Source organism: Drosophila sechellia, unplaced genomic scaffold, assembly GCF_004382195.2.
Source record: "Drosophila sechellia strain sech25 unplaced genomic scaffold, ASM438219v1 U_239, whole genome shotgun sequence".
Taxonomy (NCBI): Eukaryota; Metazoa; Arthropoda; class Insecta; order Diptera; family Drosophilidae; genus Drosophila; species Drosophila sechellia.
The window spans coordinates 395-15,196 of NW_022611181.1; the positions used below are offsets into that span (position 1 = coordinate 395).

Below are 14,802 nucleotides of genomic sequence, written 5' to 3' on the forward strand. Positions count from 1 at the left end.
CCCTCTCAATAATGGATTTTCTCTATAATACTAAGAGAATGTGGGAATATTTCAGCATTTTTTCCCTTATACATATAATAATTAATCATTTTCATATGTATATTATTTAATTTACTCATACAATTGCCAAAATCATATGAATACATAAGTTTGACAATATAGAGTGGCAACCACTGCCTACTATAGTAGTTTTGAACCTGTCGTATTCTGTTACACTATATACTCATTAATTGTTTTTTTTTTTTTTTTTTTTTTTTTCTTTAGCGTGCGTTTATTTATTTAAAATCTGTCCTAGTGGACAATAATTAAATGGTTTTGCGGGGGAACATTAGCTTAAGGGATACTATTGTACATGTATTTGTGGCGGGTTTTATATGTGTTGTCTATTGTTGTGGAAGATCGAGAGGGTGTCTCCTCATGAGACGTCTGCTTGTTTGGCTATTGTCTAACAGGTTGGTGGCGAGGTGGTTAGGGTGGTTTTCGAGCCTTTTCAGGTATCTCTCGCTGAGCCTGGAGATTTCATCAGCGACTTGTGGGATTCCAAGTTCCCTATGTATGGCGACATTCTCGTGGTAGGGATGCGCATTACAGGCAATTCTCAAGCACCTATTCTGGAACCGCTGTATACGCAGGCGATTCGTGTGGCTTGCCGTGCCCCATAGCTGTATCCCGTAGGTCCAGATGGGCTTGAGAATTGCCTTGTACACCAGGATTTGTGGTTCTGCCTTAGCTTGGACCCTCTCCCAATAAGCCAATGCATCTGCCTCAGACGCGCATCGGCCTGTATGCGTTTGCTGACGATGTGGGGACGCCAAGTGAGCCTGCGGTCCAGGGTAAGTCCTAGGTACTTGGGTGCGGGTGCGTTGGGAATGATGACTCCGTTTAGCGTGACCGGTGGGCAGTCTCCTCTCCTTAGTGCAAATGTTGTTTGGGTAGATTTTTCCGCGTTCACTACGATGTTCCACCTGCTGAGCCAGGGATGTAGCGCGTCCATTTGCCTTTGGATTGTTTCGGAGGCTTCTCGTGGGTCGGATGAGGAGGCGAGGAAAGCCGTGTCATCTGCATAAGTCGCTATAGTTAGGTTCCTGGAGGGATTATGGGAAGGTCTGCGGTGTAAAGGGTGTACAGTATTGGTCCGAGCACACTGCCTTGCGGAACTCCAGCTCTGATCAGTCTGGGTAGGCTTATTGCACTTCCGCATCTGACTTGGAATGCTCTTCCCTCAGTGTAGGATTTGAGGAGGGTAAAATGGGGGCTTGGGAGGTAGGATTTGAGTTTATGGAGGAGTCCAGGATGCCAAACTCTGTCGAATGCCTGCTTCACGTCGAGCATTACAGCGCAGCAGTATTTCTTTTGCTCGAATGCCTCGAGGATCCGTTCGACTAGCCGGTGGCATTGCTCTGGTGTTCCGTGGGAGCGCCTGAAGCCAAACTGGTGATCGGGGATCAAACCAGCCTCATCCAGTACTGGCAATACTCTGCGCAAAAATACTCTTTCGAGTATTTTGGAGAGGATTGCCAGCAAACTAATCGGACGATAGGAGGCGAGATTGGCTTCAGGCTTACCAGGCTTGAGGAGGACAATAACCTCTGCTCTTTTCCACTCTTCCGGAAGTACCCTAGCCGGAAGCAGCTGTTGTAAATGCTGGCCAGCATTTGTGTGCAGCGGGATGGGAGCATTTTTAGGGCCGCCGCATCTATACGATCCAGGCCTGGAGTTTGTTGTTCTTCAGTAGAGCAATCTCCTGCGCAACTTCCTCAGGGTCGACTGGTTCCAACGGGGACCGGGAGAGCTTGGGCTATTGAGAAACCGGGCTGTTTCAGCATGTTCTTCGGCAGTGCAGCAGTCGAACGGAGAGAAGGCGTTGTAAAGGTGTTCGGCGAAAGCTTCTGCTCTTTCAGCATCCGAAAGGCACCAGGATCCATCTGCTTTGCGCACTGCGGAAACCTTTTTGGCTGGTCGTTTAATGTGGCGGGTGACGTTCCACAGATTGTGGTCTGGGTCCCCGGGAGAGAGTTCCTCGAGGAATCTGAGGAAGGAGTCCTGGCGTAGGCTGGAGATCTTGTCCTTCAACTCCTTTGTGGCGTGATTGAGCGCTGTTTTGTCTCTTGGATTGCGCGTCAAGAACCAAACTCTCCTGAGACGCCTCTTCTCAGTCACGAGTGCCGCAATTTCCGGGGACCAGAGGTGGAGGTCCCTGCTAGGTGTTCTCGCAGTCTTTGGTGGCGGTGGGCTTGCGAATTCCGCAGCGTTTTGCATCTGCCTGGTGAGATTCCCGATAGCTTCATCAATGTTCCTGGGTGTGTTGAGGATGGGGTTCGGATTGACGGTGGAGAGCATCCAGGACGCGAACTTGGCGGCGTCGGTATATTTTCCAGTGAGCCTTCTGAGCGGGTTTTCCTGAGGACTGGCGTGTTGATTAGCACGTTTATTGCACAGTGGTCTGACAGGAGATCAGCATTTGTTGTGCAGCTGATCTTCGCATGCCCTATGCCTTTCGACACAGCAAAGTCCAGTAGGTCTGGAGTCTTGAGGGGATTCGTTGGCCAGTGAGTGGGCTCGCCAGTGGAGTGGCAGTCCAGTCGGTGGCGTTGCAGGTACCCAAACAGAGTTTTCCCTTTGGGTTGTTGGCGCGCGATCCCCACCAAGAATGTTTGGCGTTATAATCTCCAGCTGCTATGAAGCGGGGCCCAAAATGCTCGAAGAACTCACTGAGGTGAGATGCTGTTATGCGGTATCTGGGGGGAAAGTAGACCGCTCCAATGTCTAAATCTCCTTGCGGGCTGACAATCCTGATGACAGGACATTGTGCCCAGTCTTGCTGAAACGCGGGCAGCTCTAGGTATTGAATACCGCTCCTGATGAGGATGCTGCTCCACCGCGTGCTCTGCCAGAAGGATGGTCTGCATGGATGAGGTCATATCCGCTGATATTAAAGTGGGATCTGGGGGAGAATGGGTTTCGGCTACGAGTAGGATATCGATCTGGTGGGTCTTCAGATGGTGCTCGACTATGGCCTTGCTGTTCTGCAGGCCGTTCGCATTCCAGACGACTAGGTGGAGCTTTAGTTGCATGACTTGCTGTTGAGAATGGTGGCCACCAGCTGTGTCATCTGGGTGAACATGCGCTCATCATCCCTTCCATCATTCCTTCCATGCGAGCGAACATCGCTTCTATCTGACCGGAGTGTGGGGTTTCTGTTTGGGTTTGGACTGGTTGTGGGATTCTGCGGTGCTGCGTGCACTCCGTTGAGGGCGTCTCGGTAGCTCCTGCCAGAGGTGACGTTTGGTGATGCCACGGGCGGCGCCTTGTTAGCATTAGCGACGGGCCTTGTTTTCGGAGCAGCGAGTGCTTTGGCCCTTTTGTATGCAGGCATCCCTTGAAAGACGCAGGATGGTCCGCCTGGCAGTGGAAGCAGCACGCTTTGTCGTCCTCCCTCTTCTCACATGCCTCCGATTCGTGAGGGCCTCCACACTTTACACATCGGTATTCCAGGAAGCAGTAACGCTGTGTATGACCGAATCCCTTGGCACCTGAAGCATTGAGGCACGTCGTTGAACTTCTGCGGCGGTTCAATGGTTACTACCGACCTGCAGATCCGCTTGACTTGGTAGACGTCTTTGTTGTTGCTGGAAGGCTCCAGGTTGGGCGAAGAATATTCCCAGCGGTTCTTTAGTTCTTCTGCCAATGGGATGTGCAGATCTCTAACAGCGTGCCCTTGTCTGCGAAGGTCTTCAATGATTTCCTCACGATCGGTGGAGTGGTGGAGTCCTTTGATGACAACCTTGTATGCACGTTCATCTTTCGGCTGGAAAGTCCGATGCCTCTGTTTTGGGCCACAAGTGGAGACGCAGAGCTGTATAGGACTCTTTGTCCGGCATCATGACACGTACGTTGTTTGCCATTCACGTCTTGTAGGTAAATTGTTCTTCGGGCCTACAAGAGTCGTGATCATCTTGACGAGTGCCGAGATGTTGGTCACATCGGGGATAAAATCGGAGGTGGCTTGATGGTCTTTCGGGTGGCTTTGGTTTCTCGGGGTCTTGGGCTTGAATCGTCTTTAGTCCGGGTTCGTCATCAGAGCTCTCTTGGTCGTACTCGTCTTCTTCGGTCGAGAGTAAAGCGAAGGCGTGTTGGCGAGCTTCTGCGCAGAGCTGCGCTAGTGCTTGCTTATCTTCCAGCTCCTCTCCCTGTGCTTTCTTGCCGGTTTTCGCTTTTATCTCGCCCGGCTCTGTATGCAGGTGCTTCCCCCTGCTGAGCTGCTCTTGCGGTTCTCAGAGCCTTTTTGCGTGGTGTTGTTCCAAGCTTGTGGGTGGCGGGGGGCCTGCCAGTCCATCTTCTCCAAAGTTGATAAGGGTGAGGAGGGGGGGGGGGGGGGGAAGCTGGGCACCGTAAGCCGGTGAGCCAGGCAGCACGTGCTGCTGCTTTGCAATTATACCGCTGCTTCGAGCACTGGGTTTTTTGCGCTGATAACACCAACTCGGGTGTGCGATGGTGTTAGTGCAACTACCGTTAGTACGTTGGCTGGGCCAATCAAAACGCGCGACAAGATCACGCGACGCGAAGGGCTGGGCACAAGTAACGGGACTTACAACTGTGAAAATTTGCTAACATTTGCTAACAATTTGCTGTCGATCCGCAGGCACGTCTGCACTCGTCGAGTGTTCGATCGCCGCTCACAAATGGCTTTTTCAACTAAGTATGAATACTCTGATTCCCCAAACATATAATAATTATCATTTCGATTTTTAAATTTACTCAACAAGCCAAAATAAAAAAAAAAAAAAAAAAAAAACCCCCAAAAAATCACTATAATGGATTTTTCTCTATAATACTAAGAGAATGTAATATTTAGCATTTTCCCTTATACATAAATAATTAATCATTTCATATGTATATTATTTAATTTACTCATACAATTGCCAAAATCATATGAATACATAAGTTTTGAACAATATGAGAGGTCGGCAACCACTGCCTACCTATAGTAGTTTTTGAACCCTCTGTCGTAATTCCGGTCGTTTACACTACTATACCCTCTCACTTAAATGGCTTTTCTCTATAATACTAAGAGAATATGGGAATATCTCAGCATTTTTTCCCATATACATATAATAATTAACCATTTTCATATGTATATTATTTAATTTAATCATATAATTGCCAAAATCATATGAATACATAAGTTTTGAACAATATGAGAGGTCGGCAACCACTGCCTAACCTATAGTAGTTTTTGAACCCTCTGTCGTAATCCGGTCGTTTACACTACTATACCCTCTCACTATAATGGATTTTCTCTATAATACTAAGAGAATGTGGGAATATTTCAGCATTTTTTCCCTTATACATATAATAATTAATCATTTTCATATGTATATTATTTAATTTACTCATACAATTGCCAAAATCATATGAATACATAAGTTTTGAACAATATGAGAGGTCGGCAACCACTGCCTACCTATAGTAGTTTTTGAACCCTCTGTCGTAATTCCGGTGGTTTACACTACTATACCCTCTCACTTAAATGGCTTTTCTCTATAATACTAAGAGAATATGGGAATATCTCTGCATTTTTTCCCATATACATATAATAATTAATCATTTTCGTATGTATATTATTTAATTTACTCATACAATTGCCAAAATCATATGAATACATAAGTTTTGAACAATATGAGAGGTCGGCAACCACTGCCTACCTATAGTAGTTTTTGAACCCTCTGTCGTAATTCCGGTCGTTTACACTACTATACCCTCTCACTTAAATGGCTTTTCTCTATAATACTAAGAGAATATGGGAATATCTCTGCATTTTTTCCCATATACATATAATAATTAACCATTTTCATATGTATATTATTTAATTTAATCATATAATTGCCAAAATCATATGAATACATAAGTTTTGAACAATATGAGAGGTCGGCAACCACTGCCTACCTATAGTAGTTTTTGAACCCTCTGTCGTAATTCCGGTCGTTTACACTACTATACCCTCTCACTATAATGGATTTTCTCTATAATACTAAGAGAATGTGGGAATATTTCAGCATTTTTTCCCTTATACATATAATAATTAATCATTTTCATATGTATATTATTTAATTTACTCATATAATTGCCAAATTCATATGAATACATAAGTTTTGAACAATATGAGAGGTCGGCAACCACTGCCTACCTATAGTAGTTTTTGAACCCTCTGTCGTAATTCCGGTCGTTTACACTACTATACCCTCTCACTATAATGGATTTTCTCTATAATACTAAGAGAATGTGGGATATTTCAGCATTTTTTTCCCTTATACATATAATAATTAATCATTTTCATATGTATATTATTTAATTTACTCATACAATTGCCAAAATCATATGAATACATAAGTTTTGAACAATATGAGAGGTCGGCAACCACTGCCTACCTATAGTAGTTTTTGAACCCTCTGTCGTAATTCCGGTCGTTTACACTACTATACCCTCTCACTTAAATGGCTTTTCTCTATAATACTAAGAGAATATGGGAATATCTTAGCATTTTTCCCATATACATATAATAATTAACCATTTTCATATGTATATTTTTTAATTTACTCATATAATTGCCAAAATCATATAAATACATAAGTTTGAACAATATCAGAGGTCGGCAACGGGTCTTTCCTCTATAATACTAAGATAATATGGGAATATTTCATCATTTTTTCCCTTATACATATAATAATTAATCATTTTCATATGTATATTATTTAATTTACTCGTATAATTGTCAAAAATCCTATGAACACATAAGAGAATACAATATGAGAGGTCGGCGCAACCATAATATAGTAGTTGATGACGAGGTGTTTGGCAACTTGACACAATCCATTAAAGTCTTTATATTAATTATATGAAAGGGACAATATCATATGCGTCACTAAATTGATGACGAGGTGTTTGGCAACTTGATACAATTCTTTAAAGTCTTTATATCAAAAATTAATGATAGGGACAATATCATATGGTCACTAAATTGATGACGAGGTGTTTGCAACTTGACACAATTCATTAGAGTCTGTATATTAATTATATGATAGGGACAATATCATATGCGTCACTAAATTGATGACGAGGTGTTTGGCAACTTGATACAATTCTTTAAAGTCTTTATATCAAAAATTATATAATAAGGACAATATCATATGCGTCACTAAATTGATGACGAGGTGTTTGGCAACTTGACACATCCATTAAAGTCTTTATATTAATTATATGATAGGGACAATATCATATGCGTCACTAAATTGATGACGAGGTGTTTGGCAACTTGATACAATTCTTTAAAGTCTATATATCAAAAATTATATGATAGGGACAATATCATATGCGTCACTAAATTGATGACGAGGTGTTTGGCAACTTGACACAATTCATTAAAGTCTGTATATTAATTATATGATAGGGACAATATCATATGCGTCACTAAATTGATGACGAGGTGTTTGGCAACTTGATACAATTCTTTAAAGTCTTTATATCAAAAATTATATGATAAGGACAATATCATATGCGTCACTAAATTGATGACGAGGTGTTTGGCAACTTGACACAATCCATTAAAGTCTTTATATTAATTATATGATAGGGACAATATCATATGCGTCACTAAATTGATGACGAGGTGTTTGGCAACTTGATACAATTCTTTAAAGTCTTTATATCAAAAATTATATGATAAGGACAATATCATATGCGTCACTAAATTATGACGAGGTGTTTGGCAACTTGACACAATTCATTAAAGTCTTTATATTAATTATATGATAGGGACAATATCATATGCGTCACTAAATTGATGACGAGGTGTTTGGCAACTTGACACAATCCATTAAAGTCTTTATATTAATTATATGATAGGGACAATATCATATGCGTCACTAAATTGATGACGAGGTGTTTGGCAACTTGATTCAATTCTTTAAAGTCTTTATATCAAAAATTATATGATAAGGACAAATCATATGCGTCACTAAATTGATGACGAGGTGTTGGCAACTTGACACAATTCATTAAAGTCTGTATATTAATTATATGATAGGGACAATATCATATGCGTCACTAAATTGATGACGAGGTGTTTGGCAACTTGATACAATTCTTTAAAGTCTTTATATCAAAAATTATATGATAGGGACAATATCATATGCGTCACTAAATTGATGACGAGGTGTTTGGCAACTTGACACAATTCATTAAAGTCTTTATATTAATTATATGATAGGGACAATATCATATGCGTCACTAAATGATGACGAGGTGTTTGGCAACTTGACACAATCCATTAAAGTCTTTATATAATTATATGATAGGGACAATATCATATGCGTCACTAAATTGATGACGAGGTGTTTGGCTACAGGAAAAAATCATTTATTTATCGAATCATCAAGCAAAGATAAGCTTCAGTGGATCGCAGTATGGCAGCTGCTCAACCACTTACAACACCTTGCCTGTTACAAAAGTCGTTTACAATTGATTCTAGGCTTGTCATTGTATTAAATAATGCTTTTATATGTAACTAGCGCGGCATCAGGTGATCGAAGATCCTCCTAATTTACTATGTTACAAATTACATTGGCATCACATCCATTGTCGTTTATAAAATAAATTATAAACTTTAAATGGTTTAGAAGCCATACAATGCAAATTGCCCCTTATTTATCATTGCAGTCCAGCACGGATACGACCTTAGAGGCGTTCAGGCATAATCCAACGGACGTAGCGTCATACCACTGTTCGCTCGAACAAGTATTGTGCCATTGTCCGTACCTGCGGTTCCTCTCGTACTACGCAGGAATGCTGTCGCAACAACGTTTTGTCATTAGTAGGGTAAAACTAACCTGTCTCACGACGGTCTAAACCCAGCTCACGTTCCCTTGCATGGGTGAACAATCCAACGCTTGGTGAATTTTGCTTCACAATGATAGGAAGAGCCGACATCGAAGGATCAAAAGCGACGTCGCTATGAACGCTTGGCCGCCACAAGCCAGTTATCCCTATGGTAACTTTCTGACACCTCTTGTTAAAAACTCTTTAAACCAAAAGGATCGATAGGCCGAGCTTTTGCTGTCCCTGTGTGTACTGAACACCGAGATCAAGTCAGCATTTGCCCTTTTGCTCTATGTGTGGTTTCTGTCCGCACTGAGCTGGCCTTGGGACACCTCCGTTATTATTTGAGAGATGTACCGCCCCAGTCAAACTCCTACCTGCAATTCCTTGAATTGGATCATACCTGAGTAATTGGAGTTATACCAAATTTTCAAATCAAAAATACATAAATGCATCTTTTATTAAAGAATTTGTTTGCGATTATATAACAAACTCGTGATACTTTGATCAAGAAGCTTGCATCAAAACCCAATACCATAAGATATAATAAATATATCCGTATAATGGCTAGAAATGATACACGTTCCATTTAATCAAGTAAGTAAGGAAACAATAAGAGTAGTGGTATTTCATTGACGATACCAAACCGAGGTCTAATATCTCCCACTTATTCTACACCTCTTATGTCTCCTTACACTGCCAGATTAGAGTCAAGCTCAAAAGGGCTTCTTTCCCCGCTAATTATTCCAAGCCCGTTCCTTGGCTGTGTTTCGCTAGATAGTAGATAGGGACAGTAGGAATCTCGTTAATCCATCATGCCGTCACTAATTAATGACGAGCATTTGCTACCTAAGAGAGTCATAGTTACTCCCGCCGTTGACCCGCGCTTACTTGAATTCTTCACTTTGACATTCAGAGCACTGGCAGAAATCACATGTGTCAACACCCGCTAGCCATCACAATGCTTGTTAATTAGACAGTCGGATTCCCCAAGTCCGTGCCAGTTCTGAATTGATGTTAATTGATAATCGTTATAATTGATAAGAACTAATGGTTTAACCCAAATATATTCTTAAAAATTTAGCAAGAAAGTCCACAATTGGCTACGTAACTAAACTATCCGGGAACAAGTAACTAACATAAATGCTAGAAACTCTATTACCCAGAACGAGCACATAAACCATGTTATTGTTCCCAATCAAGCCCGACTATCTCAATCTTCAGAGCCAATCCTTATCCCGAAGTTACGATCTAATTTGCCGACTTCCCTACCTACATTATTCTATCGACTAGAGACTCTTCACCTTGGAGACCAGCTGCGATATTGTACGCCTGTTGAAAGTTTGCGTGTCCCACCATAAATTTCAAGTCCGAGGAAAAATATCACACAACAGTATATTCATGCTCTTCTAGCCCATCTACCATATCTCTCTGCGAAAACTTCCATGTAGTACGCTATAAAACAGAAAAGAAAACTCTTCCGATATCTCTCGACGCTTCTTTATGGTCGTTCCTGTTGCCAGGATGAGCACGAGGCCCATATTAATAACAAACGATACTCAACAGGTTACGGAATTGGAACCGTATTCCCTTTCGTTCAAAATATCAGGTATATATTCGCTTGTTATATAGTTAGCATTTTTTTTACTGAAAATTTTCGGCTTCGCCTTGAACTTAGACGACTAACTCGTGATCAACCACTGTTCACACAAACCCTTCTCCACTTCAGTCCTCCAAGTCTCATTCGATTATTTGCTACTACCACCAAATCTTACCAATGCACTCCATGCAGGCTTACGCCAAACACTTCTACGCATACCATTGTACCTTCCTACTCACTAAAGTTTCAAAATTTATATCACAAGAAATAAATCATCTACTTAGCGTAATGTATAGTATACAACTTAAGCGCCATCCATTTTAAGGGCTAGTTGCTTCGGCAGTGAGTTGTTACACACTCCTTAGCGGATTTCGACTTCCATGATCACCGTCCTGCTGTTTAAGCAACCAACGCCTTCATGGTATCTGCATGAGTTGTAATTGGCACCGTAACATTACGTTTGTTCATCCCACAGCGCCAGTTTCTGCTTACCAAAATGGCCCACTGGCACATTATATCATAACCTTGAACTTCATATCAAAAAGTTAAGTTCTTACCCATTTAAAGTTTGAAATAGTTAAGATCGTTTCACCCTAAGCCTCTAATCATTCCTTTACCAGATAAGATTATTTTATATAATATTAAAATGCACCACTATCCTGAGGAACTTCGGAAGGAACCAGCTACTAGATGGTTCATTGGTCTTTCGCCCCTATACTCAATTCTGACAATCGATTGCACGTCAGAACTGTTCGGTCTTCCATCAGGGTTTCCCCTGACTTCAACCTGATCAAGTATAGTTCACCATCTTCGGTCACAGCATATATGCTCAAGGTACGTTCCAGTTAGAGGCATAAAATAATATAAATATACATTATACATAACTATATAGAACGCCCCGGATTGGTTAATTAGCTATAAATAGCTAAAAAACTAATCCCATTATTATCAAGTTAATTACGCTATAGTTACATCCCAATAACTGCAAATGTTAGACTCCTTGTCCGTGTTCAAACGGTCCCGAAGGTATCCTGAATCTTTCGCCATTGAATCATACAAGAGCATATAATAAACACAAAATCAATGATAATTATGCCATTATATAATTCCGAAAAATAACGCTCTGTAATAATATAAATCTATCAGCACTTATCAAATTAATAACATTTATTCTGTGTTAAAATGCAAGCAATTTAATTGAATAAACTATAAGTTATATTTTATGATAAATTTGGGATATGCTAATAGATTACAATGTCCTTATATGGAAAAAATGCACATTATTCTTAATAATATATTAAATATTACAATTTAATGATGAATTTCCATAACGGATATTCAGGTTCATCGGCTTAACCTCTAACAGTTCACGTACTGTTTAACTCTCTATCAGATTCTTTCAACCTTCCTCACTACTGTTACTATCGTCTCATGTATATTTAGTTTAGATGAGTTACCACCCCACTTATGCTGCACTATCAAGCAACACGACTCTTTGGAAACATCATCTAGCAATCATTAACGTTATACGCCTGGCACCCTCTATGTAAATGGCCTCATTTAAGAAGACTTAAATCATTAATTCTCATACTAGAATATTGACCTCCATACACTGCATCTCACATTTGCCATATAGACAAAGTGACTTATCTGAACTGTTTTCTTCGCTCGCCCTACTAAGAAAATCCTTGTTAGTTCTTTTCCTCCCCTAATTAATATGCTTAAATTCAGGGGTAGTCCCATATGATTGAGGTGTATATATAACTATATTTGCCATAAATTCTTTATATATAAATATAAAACAATCAATTAAATTCGTTATAAATAGTTCCAATAGTTCTTGTAAGCAAAGTCATTTATCCATTTAACGAACCAACGAAGAATAATAACAAAACCAAATTTTCTTTTCCGAATCATTAATAAAGACAATTCTAGATAAAAATATTTCAATTTTTTATGCTAGACATTCTCAGTATTATTGATTGAAAAAGAAAATATTTCTCTTCGTTTTCACATTCAAATGTGAGATAATGTTTTTCATTTCTTTTAATATTATGAATAAAATCATATTTAACCAATAATATACCATATGCTTATAAAAAATTTATAAACAACTAATTAGCATAGTCTTACAACCCTCAACCATATGTATCCAAGCAGCACTATAAAATTAATAAAGTACATAACAGCATGGACTGCGATATGCGTTCAAAATTCGATGTTCATGTGTCCTGCAGTTCACACATGACGCACAGTGCTGCGTCTTCATCGACCCATGAGCCGAGTATCCACCGCTTAGAGTTTATAATTCAATTTATATAATGTCAATATTGTTTTATTGAAAGAAATTAAAAATACACATTTTACTGCATATATCAATTCCTTCAATAAATTTATTTTATACCTAAAATAAATGTTGCGAAATGTCTTAGTTCATATAAGCATTATGTATCATAATAATCTGTTATGGTTCTATTTTGTACACATACTGCAAAATTTATATAAAACATTAACCTATGGATGACAGTACAAACATTGTATATTTAGGTTGTTGCATTAGCCAACGTATGCTCATAACATAGATGAACAATACATATCGCAACGCGTATATTATGTCCATATACACACACACTTATTGATTACCACACATTCAAAATTATTTTATTTTAATCACTTCTACTTTCAATTTAGTTTAGTTTCTTCGATTTCCATTTTCGAGAATTGTTTTATAGGAAACGCCTTGTGTAGTAATACTCCACAAATACGCACAGCAACATTAATAATGTTAAAGTCTTTTTATAGTTGCCAAGCCCCACATATAAAATAAAAGCCATCTTCATTTTATTTGACTTTAACTTTTGATCCGTGAATCATTTTGTAATATTTATTTGGTAAATTTATTTATTGTATTATAACAAATATTATTAACATAAGATATATACAATAATGATCCTTCCGCATTCACCTACGGAAACCTGTTACGACTTTTACTTCCTCTAAATAATCAAGTTCGGTCAACTTTGCGAAACAACCGTAACACGCAAGGCTCACAGTGATCACGTCCGGAGACCTCACTAAATAATTCAATCGTAGTAGCGACGGCGTGTGTACAAAGGCAGGACTAATCAATGCAGTAATGACTCACACTACTGGGAATTCCAAGTCATGTGAACAGTTTCATCACAATCCCAAGCATGAAAGTGGTTCACGTTACCCGACCTCTCGTCTAGAAATACACGTTGATACTTTCATTGTAGCGCCGTGCAGCCCAGACATCTAAGGGCATCACAACCTGTTATTGCTCAATCTCATATGCTAACCAATTGTCCATTTAAAAGCTAGTTCCTTATAATGGACAAACCAACAGTACGCTCCACTTACATAAACACATTCAAACACAATAAACATTTACGCCACCATGAATGAAGCTACATAAGCTTCAGCACCATAATCCTGAAGATATCTATTTAATATATTTGAGTCTCGTTCGTTATCGGAATTAACCAACAAATCACTCCACGAACTAAAACGCCATGCACCACCACCCATAGATCGAAAAGAGCTACAATCTGTCTACACACTTATGTTCGACCTGGTAAGTTTCCCGTGTTGATCAAATAAGCCGCAGCTCCACTCCTGGTGTGCCCTTCCTCAATCCTTTAAGTTCAGCTTTGCAACCATACTCCCCCGAGCCCAAAAGCTTTGGTTCCCGGAACACTGAGAAGCCATAAAAGTAGCTACACCCAATTCTAGCTGGCATCGTTTATGTTAAACTAGGCGTATCTATCGCCTTCAACCTCTAACTTTCGTTCTGATTAATGAAAACATCTTTGGCAAATGCTTTCCTTAAGTTAGTCTTACGACGGTCCAAGAATTTCACCTCTCCGTCGTAATACTAATGCCCCCAAACTGCTTCTATTAATCATTACCTCTTGATCTGAAAACCAATGAAAGCAAACAAGTCTTATTCATTATCCCATGCACAGAATATCAGCATTTGAAGCCTGCTTTAAGCACTCTAATTTGTTCAAATAATAGTACCGCCCACAATAACACTCGTTTAAGCACTAGTGCAGTTTTTAAATAGGAGGAACATATGAAAAAATACAAGTATTTAATCACATATAAGAACTCCACCGGTAATACGCTTACATACATAAAGTATAGTACTAACCACAATTGTAAGTTGTACTACCCGTATGAAGCACAAGTTCAACTACGAACGTTTTAACCGCAACAACTTAATATACGCTATTGAGCTGGAATTACCGGCTGCTGGCACCAGACTTGCCCTCCAATTGTCCTTGTAAAGGATTTAAAGTTACTCA

At 39.8% G+C, this 14,802-nt stretch overlaps 1 non-coding gene across 1 annotated transcript; it reads right to left on the reverse strand.

The window, feature by feature from the left end:
• Positions 1-8,422: 8,422 nt before the first annotated feature.
• Positions 8,423-12,231, reverse strand: LOC116802869. Its single transcript, XR_004363218.1, has one exon. It is a non-coding gene; the product is annotated as a large subunit ribosomal RNA (ribosomal RNA).
• Positions 12,232-14,802: the final 2,571 nt, after the last annotated feature.